Genomic DNA, 23,438 nt, shown 5'->3' on the forward strand with positions numbered 1-23,438 from the left:
TTAATCATTAGGACACAACTGTCACTAAACATTTAACATCATGCAAGCTTTTCATCTGTACAAACAATTGCTCTTCCCATAAACAATATTTACTAAAATACTGGAAACATTTGATTGACAAGTCCTCAAGTTGTGTCTTTAAAAAATAATCCCAGTCAAACCACAGTCAAATTATAAACCAACACGTGACATAATCTCACTTCATCTTCAAGTAGCATTCATTTCATTCTTTGTTGAGTTCAGTTCATTCTCTGTTGGGTTCCTTGTCATGAAGACCAGATTCATGAAATTCCTGCAGACATTCGTGCAGAGGTTGCAGTCACACGTCTACAGCATTTAACTTTACAAACAATTGCTCTTCCCATAAACAATATTTACTAAAATACTGGAAACATTTGATTGACAAGTCCTCACGTTGTATGGTTTAAAAAACAAACCCAGTCAAACCACAGTCAGTTCATTGTTTGTTGAGTTCCTTGTCATGAAGACCAGATTCATGAAATACCTTCAGACATGTCTGCGGTCACACGTCTACAGCATTTAACCTCACACATTCTTCTGATGTCTTGCATGGCCTTTAAGCAGTTATTCAGTTACTGTTGTGCTGTTCTTTAACATCTATAATAATGTTATCAATAATAATGTTTTATTTACAGAGCACATTTCAAGAACCCAAGGACAGAATATGATTTCAACAAGTGACACAAATAATACAGATAGACAGTGATCATATGAGATATGAATTATTATAGATCTGAAAGCTGAAAAGCCGTCTCTTCTCACCTTGATTCATTACAGTATTATAAAGTAGACACATTCACATCTGTCCAGCTGCAGTAACACTTCTGCTGGATCAAACTCAATCAAGTCAACTTCTCTTCAGTGATGTTCTTCAGAAGAAACAGTTTTCTGTCTGTCACCCGTTACAGACTCACATCTGTCTCTGATCAGACTCATTTTTAGCTGAAACTCGTGCTGTACACCAGTATAGAAGCTATTTTCAGTGACAGGAAATACATTACTGTAACTATATGGGTGCCGTGCTTTCAGAAAGTGCAGAAACACTGCTGTAGAGCAAGAATAAAGATGTGAATCTAAGAGATCTGATGTTTCTAGACCTGATTCAGCATCATTTCTCTAGTTCTCATCATATGTTTAGTGCATCTTTCATTAATACAAGTCAGTAGTGTGTTACTTTAATGTGTTAAAACTGTTATAGTCATGATACTGTACAAACACAACAGATATTAGTTTATGTCGTGTATCTTTATTGTTATAGTGTGTAATCATCTCTCTTCTCTCTAAAGCAGTTTGCTGAAGCTGATTGTATAAGACTGATGCTGTAATATGATTCAGATTCATCAGATGTGTGTGATGAGAGTCTCTTTATGCTCCATGTGTGTCATTATGATCCTCATTAATCTTCAGATCAGATCTCTTCTCATACTCTAAACTGAAACTGAAGTCTTTGAGATTGTAGTAAAATCTGCTTGAGAACAACAGTTTCTATCTTTCCTGTAATAATCAATATAAAACACTATTAGTAACACTCTCTCCTCATCATCTTCTTGTTCTCTAATGACTGTGTTGTGTTAAACAGTAGAAGTCTGGTGTAAAGTCTGGAGTCTTGTGTTTCTGTTAAAGTCATTGATGAGCTGCTGATGTGAATCAGGTGTGTTTCATCACACATTTACATCTTCTTCAGCTCTCTGTCACTCATTTAACCTTTACACTCAGATTTAAACTCTACAAACAATATTAGACTGCGTCTGAGATCAGAGATTCACTCAACAGCTGCTTCTGAATCCAGTAGATAAGATCCTATCAGCTGCTGAAGTGAAATCTGTGTGTGTGTGTGTGTGTGTGTGTGTGTTTTCATTGCTGGGGTCATCTGAAGTCCTCTCAGTGTTGAGTCTGGATCTAATCTTTAGTCTGGTGTTATTCAGATATATTCACTGAATATATTCTGCTTGCTTCATGACTAAACAGCTGAAAATATCTGTAGAGTAAAGCTGAACACATCTGTGTCTCTGCAGCACAGAAGCAGTCCTCAGTAGCACAGGGATATTTGTAGAAACACACAACAATACACGTCCAGGGGTTTCTGTGTGTTATTTCTACTGTTAGCATGTGTGAGTGTTCACTATCAAACACAGAGAAACTGTGAAGAGCAGCAGCAGAAACCCTTCATCAGTCTGTTAGTGATCAGATGAGTCTGAGAAAGAGTCCAGCAGCTGAACACACTGTAGTCTGGACTGATGAAGATGAAGATGATGAAGATGAAGATGATGATGATGATGATGATGAGCCCGGCGGCTCGTACACGACATCTTCTCAGCAAGCAGCGGCGCTAATTTGTCAATTCCCCACACAGTGAAATGACAGAGAATATGAAACCGCTTGGCGGCAGCGGCACAGAGAATTGTTTTTATTGTTATTGTTATTATTATTTGTAACTGCTCGTGCCACCCCTCATGTATCACGAGAAACACAATATACAGTAATAATTTAAAGGAATTTTAAGTTTTTGTTTTTTGAATTACTCTTTGCATCGTGGAAGAAGAACCAGATTTCAGGTTTGGAGAACTGTTCTTACACTTCATGGTAAATTAATTTTTGTTAAATGTCACATAAACTGGTTTATTTGTCAAATGATTGTCAGAGCCTTGTATTCATCATCTTCACTCGACTGAAGAGCAGCACAACTGTGTTTAGAGACGTTTAATGACTACAACAGAAGCGGACAGAAGAACTATCATCATCTCCATCATCTTCTTTTTCTTCATCATCTTCTTTATCAAACAACTGTTTGTTTCATTTTGCACTGTTTTTCGTGTATAATATATATTTTCTGTATATTTTTTAAAATTCATTTAACTGTAATAAATCTGTCCTGCTTCAGGAGAAAACAAGCCTGTTTACAATTAAAATCAGTCAATCTATCAATCAATAAATAATAATAAATCGTACTTTTCCAACTACATCACAAACCAAAGATAATTATGCATAACACAAACAATAAATAAAAGATGTCACTATCCACAGATTTAATATGGACTATGCTGATTTGTTTGTTGAGAGAGACAAGTTTCAGTGTGTCAGAGTCAGACAGTATTGTGTCTCTCTCTACTGGAGATTATTAATATTACAGCAGATCAACAGATCACATGATCATCAGCGTCATATCAGATACAATTAAAATAGAGATATAATGGTAAGTCATTTTAACTTTTTAATTACTTAATAATAATTAATATAATTAATATAACATAATTACTTTTTTTCTTTTTTTATTAGATCTGGATATGTTTTCATGTGTTTAAACGGAGCGACAACATACTGACAATTATTCACTATAATCTGAGATAGAGAAGGATCTGCAGCATTAGATCTCCACACACTGCATGATCTGTGTAATATCAGAAGCACATTTCAGTGACCTCTGATAACAGATCAATAAAGTGAAAGTGAAAGTGAAAGTGACGTGACAATATTAACTGTACACTAGAAACATTCGTGTTATGTGAAGCTGCTTTTAAATTATATTATATGAATTGAATATTATCTATAATCTAGATAAATGATCACAACTAACAGACTCAATGTTTCTCTTCCTGCATCGACCTTTGACCCCTGTGACACAGTGAGGTATCTCCCTCTACAGGCGATCCTCAGAATCACACAGAGTTACAGATCTACAAATATATATGAAAGTAATTTCCAGTATTTTTAGTTCTCACTAGAGGGCGCTGCATCAATCTGCGTCTGAAAATTTTTTTCTGTAAAAAAAATTTACAGAAACTAATCTTAATGAGTAAAGTTGTCTCACCCTCCAGCAGACAGATGCATCAGTGTATGTCAGCTACAAGTGTGCATTTTGCTGTTTACCTGGTTCTTCCTGCGGAATTTCAATCACAAAATGAAATCAAAGACCACTTTTGGTTAATTTTAGTTCATCAACCACACATTTCTTCAGAGTAAGTAATGACTCGGCAGTCGGCACAGTCATGTGACGCAGACAGACGCAGATTGATGGGAAGTCGTGGCCTAATGGTTAGAGAGTCGGACTCCCAATCGAAGGGTTGTGAGTTCGAGTCCCAGGCCGGCAGGAATTGTGGGTGGGGGGAGTGCATGTACAGTTCTCTCTCCACCTTCAATACCACGACTTAGGTGCCCTTGAGCAAGGCATCGAACCCCAACTGCTCCCCGGGTGCCGCAGCATTAATGATGAACACTGCTCCGGGTGTATGCTCACAGTGTGTGTGTGTGTGTGTGTGTGTTCACTGCTCTGTGTGTGTGCACTTTGGATGGGTTAAATGCAGAGCACGAATTCTGAGTATGGGTCACCATACTTGGCTGAATGTCACGTCACTTTCACTTTTTGCAACCACACCCCAGGTGCATGTGCATACACAGCATCTTCTCAGCAAGCAGGGGTAGCGTTAGTAGCTGCAAACTCAGAGCCTGCTGCATCTATAGTCCCCTATTCTCAGACCCCTTGCGACCCGATCTCACTGCATATTTTAGGAGGTATGAATTTGTACGAATGACCTACACACCTAACTCAGACCCTAAACCTAACGGACACAGGGGTTATACTAATCGTATAAAATCGTGGTTCAATCGTCTTTCATAGACATAAATAAATGTTAGGGAACCTGGGCGTAGTTGGTGTAGAATTGAGTAATTGGTTTAAAAAGCTAGGTTTACAGAGCCTTCATTATAATGCACAGTTGTTTATTGTTAACTTAAATCACTGTTTGATTTGTTGAATCACGAGATGTTAGCTGCTGCAAGTTTAATCTTCTGGACCAGTTAAATTCACAAAATAAATCACTGGAACATTCTAAAACGCTTAACGTGAAAGTACGTGGCTTAATGTATTAAAACTGTGTATAGAAAGACCAAACTCAGTAAACATATTAATAAAGCATTCTATTCACAGACAAGCAGATATGACGATTAGACAAAATGTGTTTAATTACGTGTTAAGCATTTGGCTCCCATAACCTGCTTGTCTGTAAATAGAATGCTTTATTAAACATTTTGAGTTTGGTCTTTTTATTACACGTTTTAATGTATTACGCCACGTTAAGCGTTTTCCTTTTAGACCAATTGTTTTCTTATGGGAGGAAAACGCTTACAGCGTGGCTTAGTCAAGGATGTGCATTTATTACATGGACTGAGAAAAAACATAAAACAGTGTCTAAAATGCGTGCGCATCACTGCTCTCTAAATATTACCATTGAATGATATATATACATGTTTAACTCAACGCTGTTAAAATGTATGAAACTGTTTGCTGAAATAACCATCATCTTAACAACTGAACTAAAATAAGAACAGGATGCGCCTGAACTTGCATTCGTTACTATAGCAACAGGCATGTCAGAATCATCCCTAGTCGGAAAATATACAATTTCTTCGATTTCACTTTAAAATGAGGAGCAGAATATTTTCCTGAAATAAAGGAGAGGCACAGTCTATGCTTTGCAATGTAGTAAAAAAAATTAAAGTTTCATAAAAAAAATTTAATGGCACATTAAAGTGAAAGTGAAAGTGACATTCAGCCAAGTATGGTGACCCATACTCAGAATTTGTGCTCTGCATTTAACCCATCCGAAATGCACACACACACAGAGCAGTGAACACACACACACACACTGTGAACACACACCCGGAGCAGTGTTCATCATTTATGCTGCGGCGCCCGGGGAGCAGTTGGGGGTTCGATGCCTTGCTCAAGGGCTCCTCAGTCGTGGTATTGAAGATGGAGAGAGAACTGTACATGCACTCCCCCCACCCACAATTCCTGCCGGCCCAGGACTCGAACTCACAACCCTTCGATTGGGAGTCCAACCCTCTAACCATTAGGCCACGACTTCCATTAGAATATTGCAGTGTCATTTATCAGCTGCATGACAACAATAATATCTTATGCTATATAAATTAAAACAGTAATGATTCATCCTTTTCATTTGCTTTCTTATACTCTGATGATATTAAATAATAAAATGTTCTATAATTATTTAATTCATAATTCTTCTATCTGAACTGAAGACCTGATCCTCCCACCGTGGAAAATAAATCCAATTAATTTTTTAAATGTAGTGGGTTGTTTGTCTGTTAGCCTAAAGATCTTCTTAATTTAACAAAACAGGCACATTGGGGAGTTATATGCTAATGTTTTTTTCTTCTTATGTGCATTATAATGAAGGCGTTATAAAACTCATAGACAGTAAAAGAAATGGACACAGCGACCCCATTGGATTCAACGGAGACAAGTGAAGTCGATAAGAAGCAGACACTTCCTGGGGGTCGAGTGTACTGCGCAGACTCAAACTGAGCTTGATGATGTAGATGTCACGTGAACAACCTGCAATCTTGCAGACGTTGTTGAATAATCTTGTCCTGTTGCTTTTATGGACTCTCTATGGGCTTCTCCCTTGACTTCATGCCTCCACCAGGAAGTGATCACGTTCATCTGTCAGCTGTCATTTTGACTGCCATGACAACCGAAGCTCCAGTCCGGAGTCAGTGAAGAAAATACACATTTTTGGGGGATTTCCATGCTAAGTTTTTTATATCGAGCATCGCGTTAGTTCAGTCAGGCCATGTTAGTCACACTTGCATCAGCCGACAGTGAGCTGTTCCTGACGTGTACCAATCCGGTCTTGACACCTATCATCTGCGGTCTATTTAAATTCCCATTATTCAGTGTCTCTTCCATCGCATTGCTGCTTGCAAATCAAACTGTTGCATCGCTTCTTGCAAATCAAGCTGTTGCAGTTTGTTTCAGAACATCTGAAATCCACATCTAAGATAAGTGAATGCTTTTTAATCCATATCGCTGTGTATGTTGCCTGGTGGTTAACATGGTTTTGCATCGGTTGCAGGAATGAATTTTAAAGGGGGGGGGGGGGGGTGAAATGCTATTTCATGCATACTGAGTTTTTTACACTGTTAAAGAGTTGGATTCCTATGCTAAACATGGACAAAGTTTCAAAAATTAAGTTGTACGTTTGAAGGAGTATTTCTGTTCCAAAAACACTCCTTCCGGTTTGTCACAAGTTTGGGAAAGTTTTTTTTGAGTATGGCTCTGTGTGACGTTAGATGGAGCGGAATTTCCTTATATGGGTCCTGAGGCACTTCTGCCGGAAGAGCGCGCGCTCCCGTATAGCAGAGCACTGAGAGCACAACAGACTTCACTGATCAGAGCGAGAGCGTCGACAAATGTCACAAAAGAAGTGTGTTTTTGGTTGCCAGGGCAAGACAACCCTGCACAGATTACCAAAAGAGAAACAGCATTAAGGGACCAGTGGATGGAGTTTATTTTTACAGAGCATCAACGGAGTTGTGCAAGTGTTTGTGTTTGTTCCCTGCATTTCGAAGATGCTTGTTTTACAAACAAGGCCCAGTTTGACGCCGGATTTGCACATCGTTTATTTCTCAAGGATGATGCAATCCCAAGGAAAAAGGGTCACGATCGTGTGTTGGAACCGCAGGCGGTGAGTAAAACTGCTTCAAATATCTCTGCCTCCTTGTTAGTGCGTCTGCCTCCCATGCCGGAGACCCGGGTTCGAGCCCCGCTCGGAGCGAGTCGTTGCTGCTGCTGCTCTCGTTCAGTTTCAGCCTCGGGATCTGATTCTGGATCATAAATAAATGGCTGAATCTGACTGTTAGCCATGGTTTGTTTGGGATGATGTTTTTTTCCTCAAGGTAATGTAACAGCTTCCAAACGCTCTCAACACAAAAGCCAACTGGTGCTCGTGATTCTTTAGCTCCGCCCACACGTCACGCCTCCAGCCGCTCGTGTTTTTCCGGGAAAAATCGGTACAGACTATCTTTCTCTTATGAATATAATAAAACTAAAGACTTTTTGTAGTTATGAAGGATGCAGTACTACTCTATAGGTACTCAAGATTAACAAGATATTAAGTGAAAAGGAGCCCCCCCCCCCGTCCTTAATCATATTAGCAGCAGCATTTATACATCTGTGTTCATACCCCTGGAGCAATATGCAGCTAGGGCATGTAATCGCTCTAAGGACACGCTGATAAGGCCATGAGAACAGGGCTAAACGAGACCAGCATTCTCGTGTAAGCATTTCAATGGGGTTCGCTGTATTTAGCGGCGAAATATCAATGTCACTGGTGTTTATTTCTAAGGTTGATGTCACATTAACTGTGTGAGTGTTCAGATGCACGCAGCTTCAAAAGCAGACATTTATCTCTCTATGGCTTCTATACATAGAGTTATAAGAACGTGACAAAAATAGCCACGTTTACATGTATTTGATTCGGTGTACCACATGAGACGTTATCTAATCCGATGTGGTGTTTACATGTGCTTGTGCTTCGATTTTGGGACATAAGTGGCTTCGATGACATGCAAATTACCAGAAGAGGAAAATAAATAAATAAATAATATTAATATTTTTAATAGCCGCTCGCACTTGCCTGGAATTAACTAATATTGAACCTCTAGTGTTAATTCGTGTGCTCAGTCATGTGGCTTAAATACGATCACATAAACACTAAGGCTGTCTTCTATCGTACCACGTGGTGTGGTTGGGGCCATTAAGTATACCCACTTGTTTTGTTGCTTCGCAAAATCTGTAATTTACTATCATGAATCGTTCCCTTTAATGGTGTACCATACAGTTATGAAACTAGTGATTCTTTGTTGTAATTAGTGCATTATCAGTTCTGTCATTTCACATTTCCCCGCCCATCATCTACTGAGTGCGCGTGTCCACTGCAGCGAGAGAACTCCGCTCAAATGTCATCGGGAGCACTGGGATATTTCTGGTTCGGTTGAGTGAGAGCTGATCGCCAAAGCGAGGGAATTCTCCCCCACTGTTTCTAAATTATACCAAACTGCAAGAAAGTGTGAGGCGGCGCTACGCACTGCATCCGCCAGCTGAATGCAAGAGCAGAGTCTCCCGCACAGCGCTGCATTTGCTCAACAATGTAAAGTGATAAACCGCTTCATGCATTCAGATGTTACAAAGAATTATTGATACGGTCGTGTCGTGTGACACTTGAGAACATTAAAGGTTCTGTAATGTTGCTGGCTGAAAACATCCAGAATAATTTTAATGGCATGAGGAGGAAAACTGGAAAACACCAAGGCATGTCAATCCAGCAAGGGGAAATAACTGTAGTCTAAGACCTTCTTTAATGCAGTTCTGAAATGAATTGTATTATGATATAAAAAAAAGGTAACTTTAAATGGTAAAATACATGATTCTCACCAAGTTTTGTAAAAACATGAATCACGAGGGGGCAGCTTATGAATGCAGATAGTGCTTGCAATGAGCTATCTTACGACATTTACAAATTGGTTTATGAATCTGTAATAATTCATACAATAACAGACAAATTTTGGTCAAGTTTTTTTATTGAGCTATTCACTATCATAAGCTGCATCCAAAAACTGAAAAATGCTGCCTTTGGAGGTCGCATTCGCAGGTAGGAAGGCTTCAAGGCACGTCCTGAGATGACTTCATCTGGCCGGTTTTTGAAGGCAGCATAGATGTATCCTTCGCTGCCTTTCATATCCCACAAATTAAGCCAAAAAATAAAGATGGCGTCTGAAAGTTGCGATCGGTGGTCAGTTTGTGTGTAAATGTATGTTTTGAACAACGTTATCCACCTATGTAATTTCTAGCGAGAAATTAATATTGCAGTAATGAAATATCCACTTAGTTATAACCAAAGCTCTCTATATTTTGCTGTAGATCATTAAACCATTACTTCGCCTCAGAAGCCTGTCCAAAATCCGTTTCATGACGTGCCTTCGGGAAAAAAAAACTTTGTCATTGACGGATTAGACAGTAAGCCAGCAAGTGGAATTTTATCATTTTTGTCCACTATTTCCCAGTCTCTACTGTATTGTCAGTGTCTACTAATCAATGAATGCACAGCGTTGCCAACATCACGTTCCCATTCTGATGACGGACTATTGATGTGATTACATGGGTACAAGTAATCGGTTTAACATATTTACATGGCAGGATTTTAACTTAGTTCAGGTATAGAAGGTTATCCTACCTCTCAACAGATTACCATTTCTGTTTAGCCATTTTTATTCTGACAGAGGTGTTTCTATGGAGCATTTTCATTCATACTGGACACCATTCTAAGTTTCCGAAGGGTGCATGCTTCCCCTGCTGGACTACAACCCTCCATTATGCAACCTACAGCATTAATGTATATTACATGTTCCTCATGCCGCAGCAAGGGATCGTATGTATCACACGTTGGGGAGTTTTGGCATATGGTTGTTTTGGGGTTTTGTCTTGCTGCTCTCCCCGCTCTGTCCAAGCATGGCTGCATGGACAGGTGAGTGGAGTGTTGCCCAGAACATGATCATACTGCCAACACGAACTGTATGCAATTATAATTGTCATAAATATACTTGACGGAAGTGGTCCTGATTAAAATCGAGCATTGCGTTAGTTCAGTCAGGCCATGTTAGTCACGTTTGCATCAGCTGACAGTCAGCTGTTTCTGACGTGTACCAATCCGGTCTTGACACCTATCACATGCGGTCTATTTAAATTCCCATTATTCAGTGTCTCTTTCATCGCATTGCTGCTTGCAATTAACTCCCTCCTCCAACCCCAACTCCACCAATTGACCCTGTAATCCGAACTAACTTGTTCTTTCTTTACAGTGTCTTCTTTGGAAGCAGTCTCTATGACGTTTTGTTTACAACTCATGTAATTGAGAATTGTAATTATGTATGCTTATATGGTTCTGTTCTGTACCCCAGGGGGGGTTTGTCTTGCTGCTCTCCCCACTCTGTCCAAGCATGGCTGCATGGACAGAACATAACCATACCGCCAACACTAACAGTATGCAATTATAATTGTCATAAATATACTTGACGGAAGTGGTCCTGATTTAAGTAATATTTTTATAAATCTTGATTTTTTTCACAACTTGTGTGCAATTCAGTGTGAACTGAACTAATAGTGTCTCATGAACACACAGTCATGCACAGAGACCAACAATCAAGTCAGGATGTTTGTTAAATAATATGAAAAAGTTTAGTTGTAACAGTCAAACCTGTTAACATGTTTTTTTCGTTGTTCCTCTACTACTCACCATGAGGGGGCAACAAGATGTAATACTCTGATGTATAAAACTGGGGTAGAGAGTAGAAATAGTAGATTGGTAATGGAGGAATAAGCATGGCTTATGGCTCCAAACAATCATTGGACCTGATTGGGAAACTAATAGTTTCATGCTCAATCTGAAAAGGACTCCACATTCTGTGGGAGACATCTTTTTCTTTTATATGCCTGTCTGAAACATGTCAATGAACTGAAAGTAGAGGCAATGTGAAATACTGCTGTGGATCCTGAAACCGGATTGTGCCACACTAGTGATTTTGAAGACTTGGGTTTACTGTGATTCGATATCAACACAAAGGTTTGCACATGGAAACTTTTGGATGTACACCGTGGACATGAGCTTTCGTGGACATTCATGGATTAGAGTGTGGTGAGTGAACTTTCAGGATTATTGTCTTTGTCATTATCGTCGCCGTCAGCATCGTCATCATCATCAACGTCTTCATCACCGCCACTGAAAAACAGATAAGACTTATGTTTATATGCTGTTGGTTCCCTGTCAAGGGAACTTCGAACTGCGTCCTCTGAAGGGACACTATGGGGAACACCTCGTCGTGACCCGTGTCTGAAGCATACTTTGAAAAACGCCAATGTGTTGGCCGGCGACAGCCTCTGACGTCGCTACCGGCGCGACTATAAATATGCGCTCGTAGGACCCGTCACTTATCTTCTTCGTCTTCATTGACGGTTTTGTTTGAAGCGTGCATCTGAGAAACGACCAGAATGGTAAGAGCGATCTATTATGGTTATCATGGCATCCACTAGCAAGGCGTTTAAACAGTGTGTGCATCCATGTCAGCGTTATTTGACACCTGATGACACACACAGTCTTTGCGTCTCTTGTTTGGGCAAAGAGCACGCGCGCGATGTCCTTGAGGGGGCAATCTGCGCGCACTGCGAGCGTTTTTCTGTGGAAAAGCTCCGCTCTCGTTTGTCATCTGGATCTCGCGGCTCAGGACCCGCCGTTGCCGAGGCACGGAGGAGAATGAGCTCGTGGGGATCGCAGGTGGATCTCGCTGAGGAGTTTAGAGAGGGACTTTCCTCTCACACTCTCCGGCGGCAAACGAGAGCGAACTTCGAGAGGAAGATGCGTTGTCATTAACCCTTTCTGACACTGAAGTTAGTGCTCTGCTGGGTTCTAACCAGAAAGAGCAGGAGATATTTGAGAGTGGTGAAGAAGCTGAGGCTGAGCCGCTCATTTCTCCTGCTCTGCGTAAGGGGAGCTGTTAGAGGTTATGGATCGCGCCGCGGCAAAAAAAAAAAAAAAAAAAATATATATATATATATATATTTTTTTTTTAAATAAAATAAAAATAAATAAACTTGCCATGGAAGTGTGCCAGAAAGGTAACGTCGCGAGGTAGACTCGATGAGTGTTATTTTTCTGACCATAGCCCGCAGCCCAGGTGAGCCTTCCATTCTCGCCTGACTTACATGCAGAAGTTGAAAAGGAATGGAAGAGGCCGTTTTCTCTTGCATCCATCGGTTTCAGCATACGAGTTATGCTGATATCGATGGCATGCACGAGGACGGCTATGAGAGGATGCCCCCTGTAGAAGAGATGCTGGCTTGCTATCTCTCAGTGGGGGAACATCCTCTCTAAAATCTCCTTCTTTGCCATCTAAGCCCTTCCAGGATACATCCCGCTTAAATGGTAAATCATACGCAGTAGCAGAGCCCGAACAACAAAGGGGTCCTGGCCCATCTCGATCTGAGGATCGAAGACGGGCGCAGAAGGCTAGTGTCGCGGCTCGTGCTCCTCCCCCGCCTGAGGGCAGGGCAAGAGGAATCGCGGGTCACGAAGAGCCACCAGCGCTCCACCTGATCGTGGTTAGGTGGAAAGTTTCTCACATAACAGTCTCCTATCCTGGACCTATTATGTTTTTGGTTGGTCCTATTTTCATAGTGACCTCCTTACTGACGGTCCGGACCAAAAGGGGACGCCCCGTAAAGCGGGACTCCAGTACAGGAGGGTGGGTGAGTATGTAACCCTTTCTGCTTATGGGTGTTATGTTGCTGGTGGTTATGTCTTCTAACAGACTCTGTGAGTTTCCTTTTACAGTGCTCAGTTCCAGCCTTGTGCTCTGGCCACGATCACACGCTTTCGGCAGGCGGCCGTGCCGCGTGGGTTCGCCCCCCCAGGGCGCGACACCCACCGCGGAGCGAGTTCCACGTGCGGGAAGCAAGCGCTCTGCGGTTGCTCGTCCCACACCCCTCCCGAGGAGCCTGGCTGATCGTCAGAACTGGCATAGCACTGCAGGGAATATCATGGATATCCGGCCAGGTCACCCTGAGGGGCCGCCTGGCCGCTTGGCGCATCCGGGGAGGTGGTAGTTACGGAGTCCTTCTGTATGTACTGCCTCAGGTGATGCTCCCCTCGCTTGAGGGTTGGAGCTCGCCTCTCCCGTGCGATCCAGCGCCTCTGCGATGCTTAGGAACCTTTCTGTACACACGCTAAGCCTGTGTACTGTCTCAAAACCACATGGTGGTCAGTGTGCACGTGAACACTTTGCGCACTGTCTCAAATCCACGTAAGTGGTAAGTGTGCACGCAAGGCTCTGCGCACTTTCTAAAATCCTGTACGGTAAGGGTTACGCGCTCCGCTTCGTTCCCTTTCTTAAGATGATTAGCCCCGGGGTTCCTTGGGCTTCATCCAACCAGTGTGTATTTGTTATACACCTCAAGCACCGCCCCTTAACATGGGGGGCTGTGTGGACTCCCGCATATTGTGGTCTTTTCAGATAGTAGGCTTCACCAGGCCTCTCTGATGGTGAGCTCCCACATACTGTGGTTGTCAGGTAGTAGGCCTCACCAGGCCTCCCTGGAGATTTAGCTCCCACATGCTGTGCGTTTCCACTAAAAAAAACAAAAAAACAAGCTCCCACGGTTTGTGGTTGTCAGGTAGTAGGCCTCACCAGGCCTCCCTGGAGTCGAGTTCCATATTAACTTCCACTGAGGTGGTTATCAGGTAACCGGTAGTAGGCCTCTCTAGGCCTCTCTGTTGGTGAACTCCCACATATTGTGGTTATCAGATAGTAGGCTTCACAGGTCTCTCTGAAGGTGAGCTCCCACATACAGTGGTTGTCAGGTAACTTTTTTCTGTACACACGCTAAGCCTGTGTACTTTCTCAAAACCACATGGTGGTCAGTGTGCACGTGAACACTTTGCGCACTGTCTCAAATCCACGTAAGTGGTAAGTGTGCACGCAAGGCTCTGCGCACTTTCTAAAATCCTGTACGGTAAGGGTTACGCGCTCCGCTTCGTTCCCTTTCTTAAGATGATTAGCCCCGGGGTTCCTTGGGCTTCATCCAACCAGTGTGTATTTGTTATACACCTCAAGCACCGCCCCTTAACATGGGGGGCTGTGTGGGCAATTCTCGCGGTAGTTTAGCAGCGCTCCCCTTTTCTAAAAGGGTCGCCTATGAGCATGCTGCTCGGAGCTCGGAGTCCTCCTCTCATGGGAGACTGAATTCTCGTTTTTTTCATCAGAGCGCTCCAGTACTACATACTGTTTTGAGACGCACTGTGAGAGCAGACATCCTGCTGAGGCAGGGGCTGAGGCTCGGGGAATGGCGCCTTCGCACCAAGGTGTTGAAGTAGAGTTAGAGAGATTGGCCAGACCTGGGTGGATCGGTTTTGCGGCTCAAGAGAGCGTCGCACTATCCCCTCTGGCTTCCTCTGACTCATCCAGCTCCATTGGGGCTGGACGCCATGGTACAGGCGTGGCCGAGGCTTCATCTGTATGTTCCGTCCTCCAATTGCTCTGCTCCCGGGCCATTCCATCTACGAGCTGCTCTTATCAGAGTGCCACGAGAGCCCCTCCTTTGTGACAGGCAAGACTTGGTAATAAACAGTGCTAAGTTCTTAGCCGTATCCCTTTAAAGGAATCTTTCGTGATTCCAAGCCTTCAGCTCTACCCCGGGCCGAGGTCCTTCAGGTAAGTTGGGTATGTAGCTTTGGCCATAAGGGATAATGTCATGGACAGCCGTCGAACCGTCCCAGGGGCGACTCCCGGTGAAATGGTAGAGTTGGTACTTAGTGTTTGCCATGATTCTGGCCTGCACTCCCCTCAGCATGGCGGCGTGGGTATACTGTTCCCCATAGTGTCCCTTCAGAGGACGCAGTTCGAAGTTCCCTTGACAGGGAACGTCTCAGGTTACGAATGTAACCATGGTTCCCTGAGAGGGAACGAGACACTGCGTCCTCTAGCTCCCTGCCATGCTTCGGACGCAAGCTTCACGAAGAAGATAAGTGACGGGTCCTACGGGCGCGTATTTATAGTCGCGCCGGGTAGCGACGTCAGAGGCTGTCGCCGGCCAACACATTGGCGTTTTTCAAAGTATGCTTCAGACACGGGTCACGACGAGGTGTTCCCCATAGTGTCCCTTCAGAGGACGCAGTGTCTCGTTCCCTCTCAGGGAACCATGGTTACATTCGTAACCTGAGACGTTTTTGAGGTTAAAAACATGTACGATTTCTGTGTGTGTCAATAAAAGGGTATAAAAAGATAAAACAATATGCAAATGAATGTGAAGTATTTTTTTATTTTATTTGTTTTTTATATTACAGACTTGTGAAGGTCGTATTGAAACATAGTTAGTGATTCCACCCTATAAAAACAGAGTTATAACTAATACCATTGTGAGGAAGCGGTTATACAGTATGTTTCTCACTAAACCTTATTGTATACCAGCAGAACACTTGGAATATACATCACGATACATAAGACCACTCTGTGATACTTTGGCTTCTATTTTAACAGCGTTATTCGCCATACACTGACATTATATGGGCAAGCACATTTGGGCACAAAATTCAAGGGTGAGTAGATGATTATTTATTTTTTGGGGTAAACTATAACCCTTTAAGGAAAAGCATTTAAATCACTGTAAAAGTATATATTTTTGTTGTAAAAAGAAGTCTGTCTTACTGGAAAATAGGTTGTGATTCCTGAATTCAATGTTGATCTCAATGCGCTGAGGCAGGGCTCCGTCTATCAAAATGAATGCTCATAAATGGGACAGCACATAAATAAATGACAAGTATGTTTAATTCTCCAAGTCTTGTGAGGGCACAAATTCACTTTGAATGGTGAACAATTTAACTCACTCAGTATAGAGAGTTTGAGTACTGTATATTGAAAAGTTATTTACAAATATATACAAATGAATATACATGAAAATATATGAGTATATGAAACAAACACACACACACACACACACACACATATATATATATATAATAGTCGCCCACTATCAGAGTCCTTGGCTCGGCTGCGCCCCGAGCTGCTCGTCCTTGAGCGTCTGTTAGTAGCGGAGTGCTGGCTGATCCGATCCATGTTTAATCACATTTGGGGATTCCTCACCCACATTCATTAATGCTTCAAAACTGTTCTCCAGATGTATAGGGGGTGGTAGAATACCAGTATTCACAAGCCTTGTCATTGTCGAATCTGGGGTAGAGGAAGCTATTGCAGCAATATGTCTCGTGTTGCTTTTGGTCTCGCTCCCTGTGTGTGCCATCGATTAGTGTGGCGATCAGTTTCGGCTTGTTCCTCTACACTTGGTGTAAACTATTGAGATTCAGAAGATTCATGGGACTCACCGGCTGTATGCTGAGGGGGTGATTTTTGTAGTATTATTCCAGTCCCAAAGAGTTTTTAGTTTTAGCGTTTGTGCCAAAAATCTGTTGTTTGAGCACTGTGCTGATCTGCTGAAGGAAAAAACTGCTGAAGTAAAAAATCAGAGAAAAGTACAGAAATAAGAAGCAAAGCACAGAGCAGTAAGATAGAACGTCCGAATGTTAGCAAAGGCGGAAGCTAAAAAAAAAGAAGGTCTTTGTATTTTTGTATTTTGTTTTTTTTTTATTTTTTATTGTGGTCTTTAAAAACAATGTCTTAGGACTGTAATGTGTTCATTTGTAGGAGATGTTCATATATTTGTAGTTTTGATACCATTTCAGGTCCAAATGTTAATGATCTGTGTGCACATCATTTGCTGGGCAGAACTGCATTGTGTTAGATGTTTTATTCTAATATATGGATGATTGACAGCTGAAATCACATTGAATGTTATACTTTTTCATGGGAAGCCCCTTACAAAGCTTTAAATTGCTGAATATTGAAATTAATCAAACAACAAACATGACTATTTAGATTTGACTTTTTTACATATTTATATATTACAATATTCAACAAACGGTCAAAATGATCAGTAAAGAGATGGAAACTCAGTTTGTGCTGTTTTTGGCATAGAGAGCACACTTTCACTTTTAGCAATCACAGACATTTAAAATGAATCAATCTTTAAGTCATATATTATTTATTTTATTAATAATTTTTCATTATACTGATGGGTGTATGTTTTGAAGCCAGATTCAGACGTGAGGACTAATGAAACTCAAGTTCAGACTGACGTCTCATCAGCGTTGGGTTCTGTGTGTGTTTGTGGCGTCTGAACATCTCTGAGATTTTCTCTGCAGACCAAACCACACAGAATAGAGTCTGAAAACACTCTCGAATTAATCAAACAGAAAAACATTACCCAACAAGATGAGCTGACATATGAGTGTAAATGAAAGAAATTCACACAGATGATGAACATGAAAGGTAAGTACATCAAAACATATGTAAGAATAGCAACAGTGAGCACTGAACAGTTTTTTCTGACAGGAGTGGAAGAGGCTTTACAGCTGATTGTAGATGATACAGACAATACGATCAGAGGAACAACACTTGTGCTGAGACTGAATAATGACATGTTTGTAATTTGAAATTCCGGATACGAGAAAAGAAATAATGCACTCACTATAGAAAAAAAAAGCACAAGGATGGAGATTGTGATGTAACAGGGCAGTGAGAAAATACGAGCAGACCAAAGTGGATATTTCAGAGTCAAGATCCCCTCCAGAGCCACCAGCTGATGCAGATGAAAACCAAACCAATGTAATCCCAACCAAAACAGAACAAGCTCAGGGATAAAGTATCTGAAATCTGTCAGTATATCTCTCAGTAAATATAGATTAAGGGGCAATTGTATCAGGTCATTGAAGAGGAGGAGGAGGATGAAGACTGAGATTCGGTCTCTGATCTTTCTGTGAAGCCACAGAAGACGAAAAGCCCAAACCAGAGCTGGAAGACCCACACAAACACTAGTGATGAAGAAGATAATCCTTATGATATCTGAAGAATCATATATTTGAGTTTCAACAATCAGATAATCAGTAATATTGTAATAATAACCAGTATCAAAATAATAACTGTGCTCACCTAACAAGGTCTGATTTTCACCGTTCATGTTGCTGAAAAAAAAAAGTTTTATGTTATTTAATACTGAGTAATAGTGTGAATTATTCAAAACATAGCTGTTTCATATATTCATTGCTCTCTTTAATGGAAATGACTTGCTCTAATTAATAATGGTTACACTGTCATAGTTAAATCAGAGCTCAGTGAATTTCTTTTTAAATCCATGCGGGCCAGATCTTGGCCGAAACTGTTTGCTGTCTGGGTAGTTTCGATTAAATCTTTTAAAGAAATGTTGATAACTAGGAAATACATAATAAGAATTTAAATAGAAAGACAGTAAACATCAGTGTTCATCTGTTTGTCTGTGTTTTTCGAGTCAGGTTGAGTCTGAGAATGCAGTGTACTTGGTGTGTTCAGACTAATGCTAGTCAGCTAGTCGTGTTCAGTTATACTCTACTGTTTTCCATCATTTCTGAGATATATAAAATAATATCTTCATTAAAAGAAGTTCTTGTAATATAACTTTCACATTAAAATCTGCATTAAATCAGACAGATGAGAGCTTACCAGAATGAAACTGAAATGTGTTACAGTCGCTGTCTTCAGTTCAGATCACTGTGGTTCAGTTTGTCTTTGTCTCTCAGGAGCTAATGATGTTTCCTCATCAGTCAGCAGTTGGTCGATGGTTAGTGGTTAAAGCTCAGTGTGTCTCTGTTCTCATCTCACAGCACAGACTGTTGTTCCAGAATAAGTTTTCCTTCTGAAAAATAAAGACATTAATTGTATTGAATGTGCACTTGTATTGTAGGCCCTACTTTGAATCTTAAAAGTATATAAAATGTGTACAGGGTACTCGCAGATAATATAATATTATTAAAATACTTGAGTGTACCTAAAGAGAGGCACTTCCATGACTGTTTCTTAACACTCTTGAAAAGGGCCCTTTTCCAAACGTCAAATCTGCAGTCTAATAAAAATATAAAAAATAGAACTAACCTATTGGCCTATATAGAATACAGTCTATTTATATTTTATTTTTTATTTTTTAGCAAATTTAACTTCATTTGTTATAAGTTAAGATGTATGATCTTTGTTTTGTATGTATGTATGACCTTGTTGTTTTATTATTTCTATTATTTACTTATTTATTCTAGAAATTACAGGTAATGTTCAGTTGCAAAAATCCTTTTGAATGCAGATCCATATTGTGAGAGGATAAAATAAATCTATTAAATACAAATAAGCAATGCTTTATGTTAATTGTGCTTCATAATTAAAACAAATTGTATATACAATATATATAAAAACATATAATATAATGTGTGACTTAAGTGGTTAACATTTTTAACGTGGCTGACACTCCCTCTGAACGGGGCCGTGCAGAGACCTTTGGAGGGGCAGGTGCTCAAAGTATAAAAGGGGAACATGGAACAAGGCTTTAAATGGCGCTGTTCAAAATATAAATACAGCAATATATTGAGATGCATTCCTTGCCGATTTGCGTATTGATATGCATGGTTATGTATTGATACAGCAGCAAATGCTTTGTTGCAGTTTTGAAAAAGAAACAATAGAGAAGACAATTTTAAGTTTAAAATAATAATAGCTCTGGGATTAGAAACTGAAATGTCTTAAATTGTCCCAACCTGAAGGCTTTTTCTTCTCTGTTCTACAGAATAATTAAGAAGAGCTGTTATAGTAAAAACTATAGAAAACACTTGTGCCTCTACATTTTCCTCTTTCTCACCAGCCTCTGTCTCCTGGCATACTGTTACCTGCTTTCTTTCTGTCATGTGTGCCTCTACATGTCCCTCTTTTTCTTTCTCTATCTCCATCTCCTCATTTGATCTATTACTTTCCACTCTCTGTCCATCTAGGAACAAGGCACAATTTACTATTTCATTATCAATCTATTATTTTAACCATCACTACTACTCTTGCACCTAATCAATAGGTCCACCTTGAAAATTGATACAAAACATAAAAAAACTGATACACTGGAATATAGTGATTCGTATTTTTATTACTGTTGTAGTTGTTGTCTAAAATCGAACACCTTTGCAATGTAAACAAATTACAGGCTACATTTGTTATTCATCTCCTTCACACTGCACTTTGATGTCAGGTATATTATTCATTTTATATTGACATTGATATTTTTACATTTATTTCCAGAGAGATATTATTGAGTTTACAGGCTAAAGTGATCTTGCTGTTGTAAACACTGTTGCTATTGTAGAAAAAAAATATTTGCGTCACATTTAAAATATAATTATATTTTAATTAATTTCTGAATTTTTATAATGCTAATTCAGAGAATGAGAAAATCTAAATAAGCCTTACCAGTGTTGCGATAATTATTTTTAAGGCACTCAACGTGTAAAAAAATAAATAAGTACTGTAATATAATAAACGTTTAGTCAAACTTTTATTACCCGCGCTAGCACAGAATCAGTTCAGAATCAATCACCAAAAGAATCAGTTCTGTTCAGACGCTCTGTGTGTCGGTCTGCTTCACACTGAATCACACATGCGCAGTATCATCAGCTCCTCGGTTCACGAATCGGACGAGTCCAACAGAAACAGTTCTTGGTTCAGTGTACGAATAAATGTCGAAATAATTATTATTTATTATTGTTCTGCGTAGTTTGAAGAGAAACATGTTTTAATCTTTTTCTTGGATATATATATATATATATATATATATATATATATATATTTAAATCAGGAAGAGGATGACGGGTCATAGCGTTTTTTTGCAGGGTCTTGAAAACCCCAAGACCCCCCCGGCGCCACCGGTGGATAGATGTTGTCTACAGCTTTTTACATTGTAGATAAAAACAATGTCAGCTTAATAAAAAGTCATTTATGCAGCATCTTAATTAGGAATTCTGACATCTGAAAAGTCTGATAGCCTTACACTATATGCTATAATATTTAAACTGTAAAAAATGCTGCAATTAGTTATAAGAACTTAAAATTAACTTTAGTTTAGATTAATTAAAATTTGTTGAGATAACTTAAATATCCAATTTAAGTCAAGCAGGAACACTTGCTTTTTTAAAGTTGAAAACTGTTGAGGATTCGGAAGCTGAAAGATTTACAGAAACACTCTGAGCAATGAGCCTAGAGAAATATAACTGATAATTGAGTTTGCTTAAACAGTCGTATATTGGGATTTAAGTTATATGTTAATTTTCCTGTACTAATTGGTATTCTAATAATATGAAATAAAATTGTCTTTAAGTAAACAAGTTTCAAAATCCTGATTAATCATTTTGAGCTTCTAAACAGTGACACATTTTACTAGGGGGGCCAAGGAGGGGCCAGTGTTTAACCAGAGGGGCACATTAAAAATGGCAACATATTTTATTTAAATGTAATGCAAATAAATACAAAAAGTAATTCTTGAAAAAATCTACACAGTAATTTTACACAATCTAAACATGTTTATAAAAACAAATTACTATTAGTACTCTTATAAAATTCAATCAGGCAATCATACATTTCATAATTTAATATTTATATATGAATGTCAAGAATTCAGAAGTGTATATATTTAAAATCCTTACACTACACTACACAGAAATAATATACAATTAAATTATCCTTATTTTAAATGTATTGTGCAGGCTAAAAATATAATTTAAATATATAAGCTTTTAATAATCTTTCAGTGCGCAAAACCATGATAATATGAAACGCTTCAGAACTGAGCTCACAAAGTGATTTTAAACGTTTACGGCTTAACAGCCACAAGCGAGTCTTTTAAAAACAGCAACAAACATAAAATACAAATGCACAAAATAAAGTCATTTTATGCAAATCCACAGCCTTTTTATCTACAGATCAAGCATTATAATGTGACTATATAATATCGGAGAGAGTTTTACCATACATCCTGCTGTAAATGGACGAGGTGCGCGCTATTTGAATACTGAATGATTGACAGCCGCAGAGGAGGGAAAACAAGGTTTCCGTAAACTTTAATTTAATGATGTAAATAGTCTTCTGTCCATAACAAACAAGAGGGTCTGGCTGCAGACATATGGGCGAGTGGAGCTCCACTCAAGAGCGGAAATACGTCACCTCCACTAGCGACGCCGCCGCCATGTTGGACCGGGCCACACTTTCCGTAGAATTACGTCACCTCCACTAATGACGCAGCCGCCATGTTGGTCCGGGCAACACTTTCCGTAGAATTACGTCACCTCCATGGCGGCGAGTGGAGCTCCATTCAAGAGCGAAAATACGTCAACTCCACCTAATTTTCGTTTTGTATTACTTGTTATATACATATAAAGGGTGCTTTTCATGTTATGTCATCTCTTTGTACGTAATGTTAATATGTTCTGTTACTTTTACCTAGAAATAATAAAAATAATAATATACTATTTTTTTACGGTTTATGACACGACAGATATATATATATATATATATATATATATATATATATATATATATATATATATATCAACATTGATACTGTATGTATTGCGTGTGTGTGTTGTTTGTGTGTGTATACCTTTCAACTAATAGTGATCCTGACTATTGTTGTATTTATTTTCAAGCTAAAACTATTATACAATTTTTGTACAATTTAAAGGCAAATCACTCCCAAAATCAATGCATTCTCACTCTTTTCTCATAAAAAGCACTTACTTGTAAAATGCTTTCCTTAAAAGGTTTGCTCCTTTTTCCAATTGATATCTTTTAACAGTGACGCAGAATATTACTGAATTAATTTTTTAAGTTATTTTACTGTATAGTGTTGAAGAAAATTAATGGCAAAATGACTCCAAAAAAGTGCATTTTAGCACTTGCACCGTTACCCATTTTCATACACTCATAAATATCTTTGCTTTATGGGTTTGCTCTTTCTTTCAGTGGATTCCTATTCACAGTCACTCTTACCATTGATGTATTTATTTTCAAATATTTCTACTGTATAGTTTTGGAGAAAACTAAAGCCAAATTCAACCCCAAGAATCTAATCGCATAAGCTTTTTTACACCATGTCCCATTTTCAAACATTAATAAAAATCTTT

The 23,438-nt window shown here is 39.6% G+C and overlaps 1 long non-coding RNA gene across 1 annotated transcript; it reads right to left on the reverse strand.

Annotated features, from left to right (window-relative positions):
* Positions 1-17,453: 17,453 nt before the first annotated feature.
* Positions 17,454-22,585, reverse strand: LOC113077961 (uncharacterized). Its single transcript, XR_003281430.1, has 4 exons — positions 22,284-22,585; positions 18,958-19,150; positions 18,412-18,443; positions 17,454-18,324 (listed from the first exon to the last, which is right to left on the reverse strand). It is a non-coding gene; the product is annotated as an uncharacterized LOC113077961 (long non-coding RNA).
* Positions 22,586-23,438: the final 853 nt, after the last annotated feature.

This window comes from Carassius auratus, unplaced genomic scaffold (genome assembly GCF_003368295.1).
Source record: "Carassius auratus strain Wakin unplaced genomic scaffold, ASM336829v1 scaf_tig00023612, whole genome shotgun sequence".
NCBI lineage: Eukaryota > Metazoa > Chordata > Actinopteri > Cypriniformes > Cyprinidae > Carassius > Carassius auratus.